This window comes from Dermacentor andersoni, chromosome 10 (genome assembly GCF_023375885.2).
Source record: "Dermacentor andersoni chromosome 10, qqDerAnde1_hic_scaffold, whole genome shotgun sequence".
NCBI lineage: Eukaryota > Metazoa > Arthropoda > Arachnida > Ixodida > Ixodidae > Dermacentor > Dermacentor andersoni.
The window spans coordinates 70,323,379-70,344,303 of record NC_092823.1 but is presented as its reverse complement, the minus strand read 5'-3'; positions in this window follow the sequence as shown (position 1 = coordinate 70,344,303).

The following is a 20,925-nucleotide window of genomic DNA, read 5'->3' as shown; positions in this document are numbered from 1 at the left end:
TAGAACTTGTCAGAACTTTCTGGGGTTATTGGTTAGGATCTTCGGCAGGTCAGTATGAAAAAAATGCGTGTTTGGCATTAGAAATGGACCGCAAATATGTTGACTCGGCTCCTAGTATTTATTCCATGCGCATTCTTATGAGTTTAGTTTTGCTGCACGCAAAAGTGGTTTTTTCTTGTTCTCAAGTGTTTTCAAGGTTCTTTGAATAACATAGGCACAAAAATTCAACAAACGAAAGTTACTGTTCGTGTGCATAATTTTTCATTGAGAAATGGTATAGGCATTTCTAGAAGTAGTACGTCGATGTGTCGCCTCCACAGCTGACAGTTGCTCGAGATAGCACCCGACTGCTGTGTGGACGCATGGCCAGATTTTTAGCTTGTATGCAAATTCTTCTGTTAATAGAGTGTCGTCAGAAAGCGTGTATTATTGTCCTATGACTTATCGTGCATTTGTAAATGATTCCGATCTTGCAGAGCAGCCGAAATTAGAAGAAGAATGGTTCTTTTTAATAGAAAATCATTTATCTTTTTTGTGTTGTCACTCCGAAAAAACGGGTGGTCTATTGTCATGTTGAGCACATCGTCCTTTGGGGCAGAGCTTTGTTCCGCCGCTTAAAGAAGTTATGATTTGGAACGCTTTCGATGTATTAAAGAATTTTCCTAATAGTAAGATTCACATTTCAGTTCATACAGATGTACGTTTGTGTGAAGCTTTTCATAGATAGATTCATGTTTGCTGCAGTTCAAATTACGTGTTATATAACTGCCTGTGATGTAACAATCAGATATTTGCACAACCAGATGCAGCTTTATGTAATTGGTTGTATGAGACTTCTCAAAATGTAATGTGATCTTGTTATACCACAAGTTTGCTGTTTCAGCAGGGAGAACATTAATAACTATTTATTATTGTTTAGGGATGTCAAGATGTTGTGAACCAGAGGCACCTCCACATAAGCATCTGCGGCACCTCTGCAGCCTCAATAGCACGGCAAAGTACCTGATGGGCATGCTGCGACAAGGTGTGTGCAAAGCTGTCGCTGCCACTGACACGAGCTGCAGATTTTGTTGATATCATTCATATCTGCAAACTCTCCTGAATTTCTTGTGGGTTTACAAATGTGGGTTCATTTTACGATTTTGTCAATGTCACTTCAAAAAGAGAATGAAGTTGCGTTTGTTAAGGTGTTTTAAAGCTGTAGAGCGATGAGTGGCATGACATTGTTAAAATGCATGTAAAAATTATTGTAATGCTATTTTACTGCTTTATTATTAGCAATTCAATATCTCTAATGAGTACATCAGAGCGTCACTCGCTTTAGAGAAGTTCGGCCAGACAAATTACTGAAGAAACCTAAAGCGGCAGCAGCAAACACACTGAAAAAGCTCTGTAATTAAAAAACTATGTTGTCAGTTACTACCCTATGCTTCGCTGCTGCTTTTTATGCTGCACGTCAAGTTATATATAGGTTGATACTGTGTTTGTGACGTAATAATTCTGCCGAAACCCGCAAGGTGGAGAGAAGTAATTAATGAAGGGAAAATCAGGCATCCACTCAACAATAGACCATATTGACACTATCAGTCAGGTGATAGAGAAATGTGCGGAATAAAACCAACCTTTATATATAGCTTTCATTGATTACGAGAAAGCGTTTGATTCTGTCGAAACCTCAGCAGTCATGGAGGCATTACGGAACCAGGGTGTAGACGAGCGTTATGTAAAAATACTGAAAGGTATCTATTTTGGCTCCGCAGCCACCATAGTCCTCCATAAAAAAAGCAACAGAATCCCAATAAAGAAAGACGTCAGGCTGGGAGATACGATCTCTACAATGCTATTCACAGCGTATTTACAGGAGGTATTCAGAGACCCGGATTGGGAAGAATTGGGGATAAAGGTTAATGGAGAATACCTTGGTAACTTGCGATTCGCTGATGATATTGCCTTGCTTAGTAACTCAGGGGACCAATTGCAATGCATGCTCACTGACCTGGAGAGGCAAATCAGAAGAGTGGTTCTAAAAATCAATCTGCAGAAAACTAAATAATGTTTAACAGTCTCGGAAGTGAACACCAATTTACAATACGTAGCGAGGCACTGAAAGTGGTAAGGGAATACATCTACTTAGGGCAAGTAGTGATGGTGGATCCGGATCATGAGACGGAAATAATCAGAAGAATAAGAATCGGCTGGGGTGCGTTTGGCAGGCATTCTCATGTCATGGACAGCAGGTTGCCATCATACCTTAAGAGAAAAGTGTATAATAGCTATGTCTTACCAGTACTCACCTACGTGGTAGAAACCTGGAAGCTTTCGAAAAGGCTTCTACTCAAATCGACGATGACGCAACGAGCTAGGGAAAGAAGAATGATAGGTGTAAAGTTAAGGGATAAGAAAAGAGCAGATTGGGTGAGGGAACAAACGCGAGGTAATCACATCTTAGTTGAAATCAAGAAAAAGAAAGTGAAAGAAAAGAAAAGTGAAAGAAAAAGAAAAGTGAAGCGTAGCAGGGGGCTGCAGAAAGTTAGGTGGGCGGATGAGATTAAAAAGTTTGCAGGGACGACATGGCCACCATTAGTACATGACCGGGGTTGTTGGAGAAGTAAGGGAGAGGCCTTTGCCGTGCAGTGGCCGTAACCAGGCTGATGATGATGATGAGTAGTACCGACAAACATGTTCTTTTAAAAACGTAATATTTATGTCTATACCTGCACCATGTTCTCCACTGGAATCTCATGGGAAAACGTAGGCCTTTGCCATGAAGTTTAAAAAGCCTTAAAACTGCGCTGATTTCATCATTGTCAGTTGAAGAACACTGTTTGTCCAAAAGGACTACACAATCCTCTACATATCTAAACAACCTTTACCATGTGCGTGTTCTTAAAACAGTTGTCGGGGGTTATATAAATTTCAGAAAGGAATAGGTCACTTAACAGACGCACTAGGTGAGAACAGTTGGGTGCTAGTACCGTTGATTGTCAAAAATAATAAAAGTACGTTTGAGATAGCCTTCCAACAAGGTTAGAAAACTTTCTAAAATTTTCCTGTGAAGGTACGTTCCGTACCTTCACAGGGTTAGCCGCAATCTCAAGAAAGTGGCGAACAGGTATGGAGTACCTGTCCTCTTCTCCATCTCTAACAAGCTGGCCCGTCTCTGCCACCGAATCATAGGTGGCCCCACGAACGGGTGTATAGTACGGCTCGTTAAGGGTAACGTGGATTGCTCCGTTGGAGTGGTTTACCCGATTTCGCTCAGCTGTGGCAAATGCTAAATTAACAAACTGCGTTGCATCATCGACATAATGAGAGAGCACGCAAGTATTTTAAGGAAAAATACGGCTGACCAGTGTTTTTTAACGAGACGATTCTAGGCCGAAGCAATAACAAAAGTGCACGTGAACTGTTAGAGGCCTTTTCTATCTATACCACTGGTCTACCTTGCGTATTCGTAATTCAGATTGCTGAGCATATCAAAATTGACCACAATGCCTTCGGCTGATAGACGTCTCTCGCTTGTTTTATGTCATTGCACATCTGCATCTTTGTGTATATATGGGATGCTCTGTTTTTTGGAATAAACAGTTCTAAGTGTAGCGCTTGTCCTTCCTTTCTTTTGTCTCTCTGTCTGCTTTTTTTTAGTTTTTAGCGCTGGAAAGCAACATGTTAAGTAAGCACCAGCTTAGCTAAGAAGAAATACTTTCGACAACTCAGAAGTCAGATACCTCATGATTGGAAAACAGCCAAAGCCATACCCTTCTTCAAAGACGCTGACAAAAACTTAGCTGAGAGCTACTGACCTATATCACTAACGTGGATATGCTGTAAAATGATAGAACATATTATTGCATCTCACGTTTACCATCATCTAGAATAGAACAACATCTTTTTTTCATGTTCAACATGGTTTAAGGAGAGGTTTTTCTTGCGAAACGCAACTGCTTGACGTTACGATTGATTTACATTTTAACATGGACTCATACCTTTAAACTGACATCATCTTTCTGGACTTTTTTAAAGCTTATGACCGCGTAGCTCATTGTCGCCTGTTTTTGAAGTTATCATCATTAAAACTTGATTTAGTAACTCTATCCTGGCTTCGAAATTGCCTCCTAATAGGCAGCACTTTCGCTAACAACTTCTCTTGCCCCCTTTCAGATGTTCCATCAGGTGTACCACAACGAAGCGTTCTTGGTCCCTTACGCTTTCTGATAAACATTAATGACTTATCATCATACATAATGACATTAATGACTTATCATCATGCATGCGCATTTTCACTAAAGATTTCATTATCTATCGTTCTATTAACACCTTCGATAACCACATGATCCTTCAAATATATCTTAGCCAAATTAATAATTGGTCTGACACCTGGCTAATGACTCAAAATTCAGCAAACTGTAAATGGATGTCTTTCACCCACAAATGCACTAGCTTGCACTATTCCTACTCTATTAAAAGTGTCCCATTTTCGCGGACCTCGACATTTCAGTATCTAGGCGTACATTTCTCAACCAACCTCTCCTGCACTTCTCACATTGCCACCATATGTGCCAGTGCTCCCCGATCACTGGGTTACCTGTAACGTAACCTTCGAAACTCACCTCCACTTATCCGCAAACTGGTATTTCAAACAGTCGTTCGCCCTCGAGGTGAGTTCGCCACTCCAGTCTGGTCTCCCCACCAAAGTTACTTAACATGCTGGAATTAATCCAAAATGGAGCCGCACGTCTCATTTCCCCGAATTATGACTACCGTTCTAGCGTAACTCTAGTAAAGACTCACGTTTCACTTCAGCCGCTATGCAATTGTCGCGACATAGCCCTTTTGTCGTTATTGCATAAATACGCCTACCACACTAACAAACGTTCCCTACACCTAGAAACGTCATCGCAGACGTCGCACAGATTACACAATCATCATTACTTTACGCGCATCTATGGTAAAACAGAAGCACATACCTCGCCTGCAATATCACGTGCCATTCGACTCTGGAACAACCTCCCCGACAACATAGTTGTGGAAACTGACCGTGAAAAATTCAAGCACTCACTCAACTCGCTCAACCCTTGTTAACCATTATCATCACACTCACTGTTCTGTGGTATTTTTTCTACGTTTTCCTTGCATGGTTATACGTTTGTTACAAACTTATAGAGTTCCTTTTTATTGTACTCCTATGCAGCTTTGTGTAGCTAATACGTTACTCTGACTTTTAGGCTGTGCATTTGGCAGGTGTTTTCGTTTTATTATTATTGTTACTAGATTGTATGTACTTGATTCTATGCCCCCCTTACTCAATACCCATGTGGGGGCCTTGTAAGGTATTTTATAAATAAATAAAACTTGCATACATAGCCGAAACAGGGCACCAGAGAGGCAGCAGCATACAATGGTAGCATTTTATTTTCCGAAGAGTATTTTTGCAAATGGTTAATTAAAGTTGAACTCATTCCTGCGAATGCCGCCCATCAGTCTGCTTTCACAATTAGTGAACTAGGCTAAGGGCATTGCTATCACGTCTGTGTTGCTAGCGTAGGGCCTCCTATATTAAGGGGGCAATGCTGATCGAAAACTTCGGCTTACGAAATTTCCACGTGATATTGGAACCGAAGCACCTATAACTACTCCCGACAATGAGCATTTAATTGTGCCACAAATGACCAGGCTCCATAGAAATTTGCTGTTAGTCCCTTTAAAACTGCTGTTACGTCACATATGGAGCATCCCATTTGTTCTTCCCTTTACAGTGACTCCAGTTATTCAGTTTCATGTTGCATGGAATGCCAAGGTAATTTAATTGAGGCCAAGAATAAGTGCCTGCTTTGGATGCGTATAGGATGACTACGGTGACATGACCCGGTAAACAAGCTTGCAAATTTCGTGTTAAAGTAATGGTAAAGAGAAGCAATAAATCCTTTTAGTTGGAGTAAGTATTCTCCGAGAAAGCTTTCTCTACTAAATATTGTAACAAGAGTTTAAACCTAAAGAGAGAAAATGAAGTTCCAAATTCAATTTGTAAAATTTTGTGCCAGGATTTCACTGCCAGTATGTTAGGGACACATCAGGCATTCCAGAGTATTTTCTTGTATTTTAGCTATTGCGGTACACTTCACTTGCTTAAAACTTGTTAGGTTCAGTTCCTGGTGCACTTATAATCCAATGTTGTATATTTGCCAAGGTCAAATAAATTTGACCCCGAGCAGGCTTCGGCATATTTCAAGGCATCACGGAAAGCTGGTGCGGGACCTTTATTGTGATTTGACCGTCCATCTCTCCTCCTGTCTTTTTGGGCAAATGGAGCCTACTCGTTGGTAACTATTGTTTTTTGGTATTGTGGTAGAGTTATTTACTAATGCAGCTTAAATATATTGTTACGTGTAGAAAGATACATACGGAAGAGGCTATTTACAAGCTATTTACATTAAACTGGAGCCAGAGCGCCAGGCCGACATTTTTCTTGCGCCAAGGGCACAGCCCCACTTCGTGGTCTCTCTCGCGGCGGCTCGTCTCTCGGGTATTTACCGATAATATTGTAATAATATAATTTTCTGTGGTGCCCTGTTGAAGTTTGGCGTGAATCATGTAGTATGAGATGACACTGGCCGAAAGTTCAGTTGCATGTTCGCAGTTTGTGATATATACTCACCAGCACTGTCCTCAGGCGCCCAGAGATGTCACATCACTGGCTCCTCAGTGTAATGATCCCTTGAAAATCAATTAAGAGGAGCTATTAAATGTTCAGCAGTAAGCTCAATAATACATGAGTAGTGACAAACCATTACATCAGAAAAGCATATAAAACTCTCAAATAATTGCCGTTTAACATTTTTAATTCTGATATACTGTCTTCTACAAAATATGCTTAGTGTTCCGAGAATGTTTCAGGACTTGTTTTTGCCTGAACAGGCGGCGAAAGACCAGTTCACTATTTTGTCCGCTGCATATTTGTACCTATCCTGATCTCTGGAGTTGTCTGTAGGATTATTGTTTACACAAAAATTAAGGTGGTTTTCAATGATGCCACTTTTCCATAATCTGCAGAAACACCAGTTTGTCGGAGTAATTGAAAAAATCCAATCTTCTGTAAAAGAAACTTGCTTTGCATAGCAAATTCAGTAAGCCTTCTTCAGTGCAGTAGCTGGTATAGGATATACGTAGAAAACTGTTTCGCCAAGATGTACCGCATGAGAAGGTATGTTTCTTGCTCATTCTATCCAACGTAGCATTACCTGGTCATTGAGTTACTTTCAGTTCTATTCACAGTACATGCACATTGAAGATATAAGGGACAGGCAGATTTGGTGTTCACAGTGCACACCTATCGAGGTAACACCAATCAGACAGAGATTTAAAGAGCACAGCGCTCTTTCACTTTCATTGTGGGCACAGTCAAAAAGAACTCTTGCCAATTTTCCCAAGCTTCAACTGTTGTGGTTGGTGTTTTCGGTATACAAAATGCTCATAAGGAATTCGTAGCACTGGTGATTTTTGTGTGTATTGAAAAGGCTTATGCAATTCCAGAATAATTTCGCTGATTCACAACGTGCTACAAAACTTCTCACTGTTTATTTCAAAGTCTGAATTGGATAGGAAGCTATTGTAGTATTCTTCAAGGTGCCCTGGTGCATTAAGCTTCTGCAGATGCTTAAAGGTTGTACTATGTTGATGAAAATTAAGTTCAAGCGATAACAGGGTGATTAATGAAGTGTAATAATGGCCTCCGGGTACACACGCTGAGTTGTGCTTCTGGCGACACTTATTAGTAAACCTTGTCAGGTAATACCCTTAGACTTATGGGTGCTGTAAGCTTGCACTGGCTGCCGGATGGCCAACATTACAGTGTACATTAAAATTATTCTGCAAGGAATGCAATGATATCGGGATTCGGCCAGCAAGTGACAACCTTTGATTACACTGTACCTGGAATCAGCCGAGCTTATTCAGCCAGGGAGACATCCATGCATAAGGGGAGGGGCATGTCAAAAAGGGGGCGTTCTAATAATGTTTCTCACATAGGTAGCTCATGTATATTGTTGCGTATAGCGAGCTGTGGCATGTGCGCTAAATGAAGTTCCAAGCGTTTGCACTTTATGAAACGTAAGCGGCGACGCACAATACGATATCAACTACGTTGTCCTCTTCTTCAGTTCCCTTGCTGTGCCACCTCATTTGGCAATATAATCTTTCTTAACTTGTATGCTTGGACATGATAACTTAAATACGATAAGGCTGTTGTTTGGAGGGGTGTGCGTCGGAGGATTTTGTTATTCGGTGCTTCGTGATTGGCGGTTGGCCAACTATAGTAGACCGAGCGAACCACGCGCGGAATCCGTTCAAGAGATCCTGCAGTGCGCTCTTTTTGTGGTCCGTAAGCTAGGAGATTAGATCGGTGTCTCTGAGCGAACTGACATCTGGGTCCACTTCAGAAGCAAAGCACTCGACGGTATCGGTTGATGGTTCGGCGTCGGCGACGGCATTGCCACGAAAATATGCCGATGATCAAAGGTATAGTCGGTAACGAGCACCGCTGTGTAGCTATCACGAAGTTCCACAAGGCTTCGCGCTACACAAGTACCTTGGGTCAGCAACATAGAAATGTCGCCTTCTACATTGGCTTCACCGTCTTGTAGCTCGTAGGACTTGATGGTAACCGTAACATTCGCAGGCGACGGCATCGTGACACTGTCGCTGAAACGCGAAGTGCAGATCTATGTCCAAAGGCGTCGGTCTGTGTTGTTGCCTTTTTTGTGGAGAAAGTGATGCAGCGCTCGCGCAGGTCAGTAATGGCGCCACATTCCCGGAGAAAGTCCATCGTAAGAATTACATCGCGACAACACTCGCGTAGAATCAGACAAGTGGCGAAGAATGGAGCACTGCGAGTTTACACTCAGGCCGTGCATAAGCCAAGCGGTAGACCAAGAATAAGCCAAGCGATGACGACGTACGAACTGGTGCCCCATTCCAGGGCAACTTAACTTTTTTCAGAACGATCGCCAGTATGTCACCTAAGTAATCGGCGCCGGTATCTACAACTGCAGTCAATTTTCTGTCGTCGATCAATGCAGGTATGTTCAATGAAATCTTGTTTGCGAAAACGGTTCTGGCGTCATCGTGTTTTCGTTGTTCTGTGCTTGGCACGATACGAGAATTTCAGAGCATCGAGTATCAGCAAACCCGCCTCGGAAGGTCGCTGAGGTCAGTTTTTTCGGCGTGGACTTGGTTATCTCCCTTGCGCCGTCCTCGAAGTGGTATCAGAAGCACGGAAATATCGCGGCGGTGAGGGCGAGCATGACTGCCGCTGCTATTTGCCCGGCATACGCTGTTGTACGAGGAATTCTGCGGTGTAGGGAGGCCTTTCGCCGAACCTAGGTCGAGGTTAACCGATAGAAAACCCGCAGTCCGAAACGTCGGTAGGGGCACTCGCGACATACATGACTAGCTTCGCCGCAGTGGGAGCACAGCGGTCGTCGATCCGGTGCTCGCAAAACCTCTGATTTCCTCGTGCGTGTTCGGCGGTCATCGAAGTACGGTAGTGGAGTGGTCGGAGTGGCTTGCGCCAAATGCAACGCGACTGGCGACGCAACTTAAGTAGGCGCGAAAGCTCGGGTGGGCTCAGTAATATTTCTGCCGAAGTCTTGCGCCCGGACTCGCGTGGCAGAGGTGGAGCTTCACTGCTGGAAAGAGATGCCTGCAGTGCCCGCTGTACTTCGTGGCGTACGACGCTGGCGAGGGAGCTGACTGGAGGTGGCGACGTACCGTGGTGCTTCTGCGGCTCTTCGCGAACCACTGAGTGAATCAGTTCACAAAGCATGGCGACGTCCCAACCGAAGTATGCCGGCGAATCCGGAGTGCAGGCCGCATTTACATGTCGGTTGTACATGTTGGACCGTTGCTGAAGCGTCGTCTGCATCGCGGTGGCTTCGGTGAATAACTCTGCAACAGTCTTGGGCGTATTCCGATCAAGACTGCGAAATAGCTGCTCGTTTACGCCTCCCATCAGATGACGCACCTTCTTCCGACATGCTCGGATCGGCACGCAGAAAGAGACGCCTTATGTCCTCCACGTACGTCATGACGCTCTCGTTGAGCTTTGGAACGAATGCCCGAAGGGCTCGCTCCGCTTTTTACCGGTGGTCGGGGCTGGAGTAACTCTTCAGTAGCTTGTGCTGGAACTTAGGCCAGGATGACAGGGCAATTTCGCGGTTCATCAACCATGTCCGAGTACGATCCCGGAGGCTGAAGTAGACGTTCCTGATTTTGGCGTTGTTGTCTAACTCGTTAAACGCAGCCACGCGCTAGAACTCCGCCAGCCAGCCATCGAGGTACTCAAATGTGCCGCCGTCAAAAGCCGTTGGCACTTGGGGGTTCAGCAGCTTTTGGTTAATCGGTGCCACCCTTTCCGTAGAAGTCGCAGGGGTCGCAGTGGTCATTTTTTCCTGGAGGTTTGCTAATTCTTGGGCGAGGCCTCGGGTTCACCGGTTTGTGGGGTGAACTGGAGTCAACTACAATTGTGGGGCGAGGTTGTTGCTGCCCAGTGGGGTCTCCGGCATAAGGTGAGCCTACCCAGAAAGCTCGACCAGATTGTCGCTTATACCCAGCTGTAGTGTACGCGCTGAATGAAGATCCGTGCGTTTGCACTTTATAAAACGTAAGCGGCGACGCGCGACCCGAGACGAACATCGTTGTCTTCTTCTTCAGTCCCTTCGCTTTGCCACCCCATGTGGCAATATAATCTTTCATAACTTGGATGCTTTGTTGCTCAAAGTGAAGTTAGTATAGGCAGAATGTCTCCATTTCGATCCTATTTATGCCTAACGATAGTTGCTTTCTTCAGTCTTACTTTTTAGATTGTTTTGCTTGTGACACTAAGCTCACTTGTTTTATAACTGCTGTAGGCATGGCTGGACTTGGACAAGAAGTGTAAGCAGACTATGCTATCTTGCTGATCTGCGCCGATCTCCACATCCAAGTTGGTCCCGCGAAACTTGAGCAACACTCTGCCTTGCTTCATTAGGAAGGTGATATTATATGGTGAGCTTGTACCTCAATATTGGTATTCAAACATATGTTAAGGAAAAAAAAAACAAGGATTGACCTTTATGATAGTACACTCATGTTCTTCCTTTAGGGCGCTCTTTTGACGCGGTTTTGCATGGACATATTTTTAGGGAATGGTAACATTTCTTTATTACAAACTGCCATGGAGCTAGTTTATGCATTAAACTAGCACTCTTTCACCGAAAAAAGCGTTACTTAATCCACAATTCACAAGGAAGAAAATGAGGCAACGGGACTCAGTTCAGTTTAATTACTCCCACCGTGATATCGTGCGAAAGGTGAAAATGGCAGAATAGATCTGAATGCGTGCTGCTCGCAGAAAAACGTAAAGGACCCATCGTATGGCTAGCGGGACATTTGTTTTACAATGATAATAAGCAGTCTCACTGTCTAGCAATTCTCTGCATGGGGAGCTAGTACTAGGTTCCCCGTCATACGTATAAGAGAAACGTCGGATATCTGATGTTTTTTTTTTTCAAGCAACGTCGTTCTAAGCTTCGAATCTCTCTCCAGCTGTTTTGTTTTTATATTTTTGCCACAGTCAAGCAGCGTCCAATGCACCCCTTCAAAAGCGCGATGAGTACAAGAAGGCACACGTGACCTCCATAACCTGCATGCTCACATGTGTGCAGCGAGTTGTCAGCTTGCGGTGTTCTGTGGAGACCGGCACACTACGCCATGCTTTGCGCTGCGCCACATGTTTGGTGTGTTATAGGTATTTTCTTTATTATTGAGTTCAGGGATGTAGTTTTGCTACACTGCCTTTTCCGGTGCCATTTCTAATCGCACTTCGTCAGTTGTCATAGTGATCTCCACGCGCGTTTTGAGTAGGAGATAAGCCAGCCGACGACGGTAGAAAAAAGAGTGGCACATAATCAAGCGGGACGCATGGCTACGAAACCGAGCTTTGGGAAGTATTGTGAGTTGATTACTTTTCTTCTTTTTTTGTCATACGAGCAGTTTCGCGATATTTTGTGTGACTAGGCTTTGGACGTGTTAATACCTACGTGCAACAGTGTTTGCTTTGATCTGTGCAAGAATTCCACAGATCCTGTAGCGCCTTCCAGCGCATGTGTGTATGATCTTGCACGCATTGTCATTCTTGACGTGGACTCGCTGGCTCAGTTGGCCGAAAAGATTTTGAATGTCCGTTTCTCCACAGCGACCACAATTGATCACCTTCGTCGCCCTCTTTACCACGGCGCCGCCACTAGGAACAGCTATGCGTGTCTCCTCGAAGGTAAAGAAGTGCTCACGCGGCTCATTGCCCGACTGAGAGCTGAGATCCCTGTCATCCCCACACGCCAGCCGCGTTCTTCATCAGTGAACCTTCAGCAAGGTCCACCTGGTGAAACCTCAACACTAGACTGCTGTGTAGCCTCAGCTACTCCCAAAACCACTAATATAAGACCATTCGGCATGTTCAAATATCTGCGCATGTTTGTCGGTCTCCGTAGTGCGGCATAAAGCTTTCAGCATTTCTTGACCATTTGTTACGTGGCTTTAGGTACTGCTTTCCCTCTCTCTCGGCCTGTGTGGTCTTGTTGACAAGAGTCCGAAGAGCGCATTGCGCGTCACCGAGTTGGATTTAGGCGGCCATCACGTGAAGGCACACGGCATTCACCCACTCTCGAGCAGCGTCACAGCCATCCATGAGTTTCCTCAGGCATTCATCACCAGGCAAACGTGGGAATTTCTCGGCCTCGCGAACTATTACCGGTGCTTCATTACTCGCTGCTTCAATATTGTCACGTGGTGGTAACGTTGAAGAACACAGTCGCAATACTGTGAAGCACTAAACTAAAATTTATTGGGCGAACCTGTGCCCACAAAACCGGCTACACTTATAGGACAAGGATAGCGGCGAACACAGTCGGCGATCGTCGAAAATCTGATCAGCGGGTCAAGCGCGTCGGCTTTTATACAACAGTCGTCGAATGTTCAAGACTAATCGCTGGACCCGCAAACCTTCCACAAAATTCTACACCAGTCGCGGCAGGCGATGAAATCAGATGGCATAAGGTTTCGCGACAACAGACAGCGAATAGAAGCATCGATAACTTTCCAGAAACTTCAGATAGATGCAGCCGCGACCCGCGCTGTGCCATCACACTTGTTAGGCGGCGAAACGTGGTCGCTTGATGAAGATAAGTAAGTACACGAGTCAATATACTACAACCTTTACACGACGTTCTCTCTGGCATCAGGACACCAAACACACCCGTGGCCTGGAATGGCAGCACCGTCCGCGCGTTTAAATTCATCAAAGGAGCCATTGCCGGAGGGATGCTCCGCGTCCACGCCAAACCTGTCATGGTTCACGCATCTAAAACCGCTGTTGGTGAAGCCTTGCCACAATTTGTTGCTGGTGTTGGCAGCCCATGATCTTCTTTTCGAATAAGAATGCGCCTCCTGAGCACCGCTACAGCATGCACGGCCGAGAGCTGATCATGGTCTATGTTGATATGAATCGCCTGTATCATTTTCTCAGGCAAGTCCAACTCTGCGGCAAGTCCAACGCTGTTGCAGAAACACTTTCTCACGCTGCCAACCATACAACGGTTCATTGGGGACCGGTCATCTACTTCGTGGCCCTGGCACCGTGAGAGTGTCGACGCCGAGCTCCACCTGCTAAGCCCTAGCGGTACTTCTCTGGTGTTGGCAAGATATCCCGCACCTCTCTACGATGTGCCCCTCGTTGGTGATACGTCGTCCGGACGACCTTGTGCTTACATTCCTCTTTCATACCACCGTACCGTTTTTGATGCCCTCCATTCTTTAGCTCATCCTCGCATTCGCTGAACAGCACGACTTGTTCCTTCTGATTAAGAGTGGCCGAGTATCGACGCATACGTTTGTCGCTGGTCACGCACGTGCCTCAATTGCCAACACTGTAAAGTGAATCACCGCACTGCGACTCCTCTTGGCGCCTTCTCGTACGAGGAAACCCGCTTCCGTCACCGTCACGTAAATATTACTGGCGCCCTTCGTCCCTGCGGGAACCATCGCTACATTATACCCTCCATTGAGAGGTTCAGCTAATGTCCTCAAGCGATACCGCTCCTATACATAATGGCGGTGTCGGTATATTGAGCAGTCATCACACTCTGTATTAGCCGCTATGTGTTCCCTTCCACCATTACGAGAGACGCTGGTCGCCAATCCGACTCAATATTGTTCGACAATATATCTCGGATACTTTGGGTCAATCACATGAACAATTTCTCTTACCCCCGGTGTGCAATTGAGTCATCGGAAGCTTTCATCGTCAATTGAACGTTTACCCATGGCCTCGTTTTTTCCTTCATCATGAATCAATGTGATTCCTTTCGTTCTTCTTGACATCCACACCACCCTTCGCAGCGACTATTCCACATGCGCCGCCGAGCTTACGCTTGGCACGACTCGACAAGTCCCTGCGAATTCTGCGGCTACTCGCTCACCATACATACTGCGTTTCCGACTATGTCTACTGTGTACGGAACGCTAAGCCTACTGCTGTCTCTCCCCCCAAAGAACGACGCTCTTCACGTCGTAAATACGGCAACTCTTGCCTTGAGCATTGTATGCGCGTGCTAAGTGCCACGACGCTGTGAGTCTTGCCTGATGGCCTCCGTATGATGGTCCCTTCAAAATACTCCGTCGCGCACCTAAGCGCATTCTATTGCTTATAAATGGCAGTTAAGATATGTTCTCCGTCGACTATCATAAGAGTGGCTCATTGGAATTTAACGCTTTAGTAACTTCTGCTGTCACACTCCCACCCGACCAAGTCAGTTGTACTCGACGCGTGCGTTTCGCACAGCTACCGCGAGCGCTGTGCCATTCATGCAATTCATGAGTTCCTCGCTAGAACGGGGACCCTGAAGCGCATAACATCGTTCCACATCGGTCCAGTCACCAAAGACAACGACGACACATCCAGCACCATGACCGTTTAGGAGACATGGAATCGTGGAATCGGGCTCCCAACTGATTGAGCGGGCTCGCCTAAACTTATAATTTGTGGTCACAAGACACCAGAGTTAGCCAGGTATTTTCTTCAGCCATAGTTCCACTACTAAAACCGGGGAGTTTGATCCGTCCATGATGGAGTCGGAAATTTGGGCCATTTCAGACACGTGCAAATTGGTTTCGGTAGCTATAGCTATGCCGACGCATGTGGGCGTAACATGTAGGCACAATATTTGAATAAAATCTTGAACAAAGGTGCTTTATTTGTCACCAAGCAGAAGTGGAAGACCACGCGGGAGCTGGGAACGTATTCTGTCCCCGATATTTTTAGGTTGAAGAAACTGCTGTAGCCGTCACTGTTCCTGTGTTGACGTGCGTTTGACGAGTTCGATAATTACGATTTTTAAAGGGTCTGTATATATATATATATATATATATATATATATATATATATATATATATATATATATATATATATAGTTGCGCGTAGAAAGACACAGACGGAAGAGGCTATTTACACTGGACTGGAGCCAGAACCCCAGGCCGGCATTTTCTCGCGCCAAGGGCACAGGCCCACTTCGTCGTCGTTCTCGCGGCGGCTCGTCTGTCGGGTATCTACCGATATTATCGTAATACTACCCCCCGGCGGCAAAAGCGCCATCACGGTGCTGGTAAATATCCAAGGCACGTGGAGAGTTGTAGGACTTGAGTCGGGTGACGTGGACAATGTCCCTGGTTGTCACACCGGAGGACGTAGTGGGTGTGACTAGAACAATTTGATAGGTGACATCGGTCATTTGGCGGAGCACGCGATATGGGCTGGTATAACATGAAAGCAGTTTCTCACAAAGGCCAAGTTTACGCGATGGTGGCGAAAGGAACACGAGGGTGCCGGGGCGAAATTGACATCACGGTGACGGACGTCGTAGCGTCACTTCTGTTTGTTTTGAGGGACTTGTAGACGAACGCGCGCAAGTTGACGAGCACGGCCAGCACGGGCGATCGCATCACGGGCATAAGCGCTACTTGAAGCTGTGGTGCACGGTGTCTAGCAGTAGCGTCGGTTCGCGGCCATAAAAGAGGTAACACGGGGAAAAGCCGGCAGTTTCGAGACGGGAAGAGTTGTATGCAAAGGTAATATAGGGTAGAGCCAGGTCCCAGTCACGGTGGTCGTCTGAAACGTATTTGGATAGAATGTATGTAAGGGTGCGGTTCAAACGCTCAGTGAGGCCGTTCGTTTGAGGGTGGAAGGAGGTATTAAACTTATGCTGAATGGAGCAGGCCCGCATGATGTCGTCAATAACTTTCGCGAAAAACGTACAGCCACGGTATGTTAGCAATTGACGTGAAGCACCATGCATCAAAATGATATCATGTAGAAGGAAGTTCGCAACGTCAGTTGCGCAACTGGTCGCAACCCGTACAAAAAAAGTTATTAAGAAGGCATTGAAATATAGTTGGTCAAGGTTGAGTTTCTTATTCAGGAATTATTGAGAGTTTGTTGGAGAATTGTTGGGTTGAGTGTTGCGGATTCTTGAATATTGGCCACTGAAATTTAATTGAAACACTATTGGGTACCTCAATGTTAAATAACCCTTAAGTGCCCATTGAAAGTTCATTGTGCTTAGGCAACCCGTAGTGTTCGTTTTGTTGAATGGTTGTTGAGTTACAATTGATTCTGCGTTGAACTAACGTTGTGGTAGTTCTGTTGACCTGTTGTTTAGTTATTATTGCCACAACACTGAAAAGCACAATGTGACACAGTTGAGATGGCATTGAGATTTCAGAAGTCGACATTGAAATATGATTGACGTTTCGTTGGGCTAGTGGATTTTTATGCATATATTGAAATTGATTTGCTGTTCACACTTGCATGCCCCTGTGCCTGCTCATAACTTTCACAAACACAAACAAAATTAAAGGAGAGACTGATCAACTTGAAGTACTTTTATTTACACTAAAGATTTGTGCACGCGAAACATTACAGTATATACCGCACCATTACATCGAACCTGGAGACATAGGCTAGTACCTACAGCACTAGCAGTGTAAATTCATCTGAAAAAACATATACATATGAATTCAATCAAAACGATCATTGTGGTCTTCACATTCGACTATGGCTAGAAGGCAAAGCGACTCAAAAGGCAGGGCTTAGCGTACCCTTGTAACAACGAACTTTGAATATATGAACACTTGAAGCATCTTGCGTGTCAATATACAAAATACTTATGAATATTTGCGCGTGTGCTTATCTTTACCGGGCGACCACGTTTCGCCGCCTAACAAATGTAATCGCACAGCGCGGGATGCGCCTGCATGTATCCGAAGTTTCTGGAAAGTTATCGATGCTTCTATCCGGCTGTCTGTTGTCGCCGAACCCTGTGTTATCTGATTTCATCGCGTGACGCGAATTGTGTAGAACTTTGTGGAAGGCACGCAGGTCCGAACGATTAGTCTGGAACATTCGACGATATGTTACATTTAAATGTATCGCACACTAACACATCACAGGAAGAGCTACGGCTGACTGTGAGAAGGCAAAATGCCAGACTTGAAACAAATGACTTCACGTAAATATATACAAGTTTAGCGCAAGTCTTTCAGCTAGATTAGAATTTAATGAAGTACCAAAGTAGACTTGCCTGAGCTTTGTCGTTGAGATATACATATATATTTTATTGTTTCCCAATTACTTTATAAAATAACATCACCCAACTTAGCTATTATTTGACGAGATATCATTTAGAAAGTTGTCGGGCATGGTGAGCACCTGAATCATGTTTCTGACAAGCCAGGATTGCTTACTTCAGAAATAAACTTGTAAAATTTTGTGTAATGAATGCAGCTTATCTCCCTGGAACAAGTCAAGAACAAACAGTACACCATTTGATTATGTTAATTTGGCGTACAGAAGAGATTGTTGCTGGTATTTCCTCAATTTAGTGAGCTCATTTGCAGGTAATTTTTCTGGACGTGCACAAAGCTAATTAGAGCACTTTTTGAGGCCTTTTCCCCTATACCCAGCAACTAAGTGGTACCTCAGTCAATAAAGAGATATGCCAAGGCTAATACCTTGAACGATAAGTGAAAAGATAATTATTTAGCACAGAATATTGGTAGTAACACACGGCTAACACAATTCCAAACAGCCAAATAAATGGTCATCTGCACTTTCATTATCAAGTACCCAAGAAATAGTCATAAAGGATGACAAAAGGTTCCAATGACTCGACAGCCAGATTGGTGAGACAGTGAAAAACGCAAATAAATGCATACACAAAACACCAATTACCTTAATTTCGCAGGTAAGACGTTATTAAAATAGCACCAGAGTTTTGCTCCATAAAATACATAAAGGTTGAATAAAAATTGGGACAACGCAGTAACTGAAACATAGAGGGAGATGCAGCACCCGTGTTGAAAAAAATTACAAGGAAAGTGATATATATGCCTATTTAAGCTCACAGTTTTCGCTCCAACAAATAGAAAAAGGACGCATGCACTTAGAACATAAAAAAGTTTCATGTGCCTGGAGAATGCAGCACAGTACAAAGAAGCGTCATGAGAACCGAAACGTAGATCTTACTACGAATGCTTGCAACCTACAATCAGGCATGTGCCATATCATGCCTTGAATGGATGAAATTGATAAATCTTACACACAAAGGAAGTTACCATCACTCGTATTGGCTTCCTCAGGGGACTCCTTGAAGTTGAACTAGAAAAATGTACTCAGTGTTAAATACAAAGACGATAAGACGCTATAGCGTTCTTCCTGAAGTAAACAGCGCAAATAACTTCATGCATCAATTCTATGGACACTTCACCAATTCGGTGTACATTTATATTTCACAACCTCCCAAACAGAGATGAGAAGGACGAATTAAGGTAGGAACACACATGAACGCCGACTCAACTGGAAGTTTATTCGTGAAGACAAAGATTTTAAACACACAGGCCAACTTCACAAAGACAAAGCCATGGATGCGCAGCAGAAACAGCCCGTCAAAACAAAAAAAGACCGAAATACGTCCTGTAGAATTAACATGTGCCTCAACAACTAACCAAAACATGAAAACTGAAAGGTTTGTCCTGTGATATTATTACGATATCATCGAGTGATGGTGAAGGTACGAGCCGCCGCGAGAACGACGACGAAGTGGGTCTGTGCCTTTTGCCGCGAGCGAGTGTCGGCCTGGCGATCTGGCTCCAGTGTAAATAACTTGTATATAGCTTCTTTTCTGTGTCTTTTCACACGTAACAATCTGGTGGAGGTTGGCGATCCCCGTCCTCACCATGGGACTCCGGAGTGGTCGGTACGTCGAGCTTGATACCATGCCTTCCGGTGACGAGACCGCCTCTGCAGCGGCTTCGGCTTGTTCGACTGCTCCCATTATCACGGTTGCCCGACATCGCGACCCTGGTGTGTTCTCTGGCCTGGACGGAGAGGACGTTGACGAATGGATCAAGCCCTACGACGCCAGTGCTAATAACAGGTCGGACCCAGCGCACATGCTCGCCAATGTCATCTTTTATCTCGGCGGCACCCCACGCGTGTGGCACCAAACGCATGACGACGAGATAAACAGCTGGGACAGTTTCAAAGAAAAGCTGAGGGAACTGTTCGGCGACCCCATTGGGCGCAAGGCTGTCGCGAGAAAGGCTCTTGCGTCTCGTGTTCAGACATCTACAGAGCCGTACGTTTCATACATCCTCGACGTCTTGGCTCTCTGCCGCAAAGCTGACGATACTATGTCTGAGGCAGATAAAGTGTCGCATGTGCTAAAAGGCATCGCCGACGATGCTTTCAATTTGCTTTTTTTCGGCCACGTCTCGACTATCGACGCCATCATCAAAGAATGCCGTCGCCTTGAACAAGCTAAGAGCCGCCGTATCGCACATCACATCACGCGGCTCCCTAACACTGCCGCTACGTCGACATGTGAGAGTCGACCGCGTCAAACCACCCCCTGTGACGATGTAACTCGTATTGTTCGCCGAGAGCTCGAGGCCACCTGTTTGCCAGCTTTCTCCGCGACGCCTCCCGATCCACCAGCAACCGCGATTGCGCTGATTCAGGCCGTCGTCAGAAAGGAATTTGAGAACGTGGGTCTCAACTCCGTGTGCTCATCGTCTATACCAATGGTTCCCCAGTTCTCTAGCAGCCCCCCTCGTCCCCGGCAGCCTTTCTTTCCCACACCTCGCCGCAACCCGTCCGATTGGCGTACCCCTGATGACAGGCCGATCTGCTTTCACTGCTGTCGCATCGGCCACGTCGCTCGTCACTGCCGCAATCGATGGCCACCACCTCCTCGGACATACACCGCCGCTCATTCCCGCCCCTTTGGATCTTCTGTTCCCTATGCCACCCGCCATGACCCCATTGCCGCTGATGCTCCTGCCTCGAACCTTCGCTACAGCCGCTCGCCCTCAGCTCGACGCCATCAGTCTCGTTCGCCCCAACCCCGTCGCTTCTCTCCGTCGCCTATCGCCTGACGGATCCAGCCGGAAAACTAGGCACTGCAGCTTCTGGAGGTGAAGCTGCCTTGTCCACTCTGCCCTCAAATTCTCTGCTGACGTTACACACGAAAGAAAACCTTCTCGACGCTGACGTTGATGGCTATCCTGTCACGGCACTCATCGATACAGGTGCACATCTTTCTATTATGAGTGCTGCCGTCCAACGACGACTGAACAAGCTCCTCACCCCAGCGTCGGCACGCGTCGTCCGCGTTGCGGATGGCCATACTGTGCCTATCATCGGCATGTGTACGGCACGTGTCAGCATCGCCGGCCGCCACACTCCTGTCCGCTTCACCGTGATTGCTCAGTGCCCTCACGACCTCATTCTCCGCCTCGATCTTCTCTCCGCGCATTCTGCTCTTATTGACTGCTCTGCCA